Below are 449 nucleotides of genomic sequence, written 5' to 3'. Positions count from 1 at the left end.
TTTTTTTTTAATCGCACATTGAACAAACACTGAAGTAGCCGGGAGCAGACACTGACAGGGTAGTATCTCCACGGCCCAGAAGGGCGTGCAGGGCCGGCCGGCGTCGCCACTGCCCGGATCTCCCGCCCCTGCCAACCGGTTTCTCTTCTTTCCCACTCCCCCTTTTTTTGTCTTCCAAACGAAGTGAGGAAATCGTTTCTGAGCTTAAAAAAAAAAACTTTTAAAGTCATCTTTCACCTACGAGGTCTGCGTCCCTGGGTCATGTAGTCTGCACAGGACCCGGGAATCTGAGAAACTGCAGGTAAGCTTGGCGACTTTTTAATGGCTTTCGCCTCCGAACCCTCTTTCCCCTCACTGTCTGCTCTGGAGCGAATCTGAGGAATCTGGGATCCGAAAAAGCGCGGAGAGGTGGGCCGGGGAGACTGGCAAGGGGAGGGCGGCGTGCAGAC

At 54.1% G+C, this 449-nt stretch overlaps 1 protein-coding gene across 1 annotated transcript in view; it reads left to right on the top strand.

Annotated features, from left to right (window-relative positions):
• Positions 1-29: 29 nt before the first annotated feature.
• The window catches only part of ITPKB (inositol-trisphosphate 3-kinase B), a 106,915-nt gene continuing 106,495 nt past the window's right edge, over positions 30-449 (top strand). The window contains exon 1 of the mRNA XM_010852874.1: positions 30-301. The gene's annotated coding sequence lies outside the window, so the exon portion shown is untranslated. The remainder of the gene's footprint in view (positions 302-449) is intronic.

The sequence above is a fragment of the Bison bison genome, unplaced genomic scaffold, assembly GCF_000754665.1.
Source record: "Bison bison bison isolate TAMUID 2011002044 unplaced genomic scaffold, Bison_UMD1.0 scf7180017864317, whole genome shotgun sequence".
In the NCBI taxonomy this organism is placed as follows: Eukaryota; Metazoa; Chordata; class Mammalia; order Artiodactyla; family Bovidae; genus Bison; species Bison bison.
The sequence above is the reverse complement of the archived record's forward strand: the minus strand, read 5'-3'. Positions and strand labels throughout refer to the sequence as shown.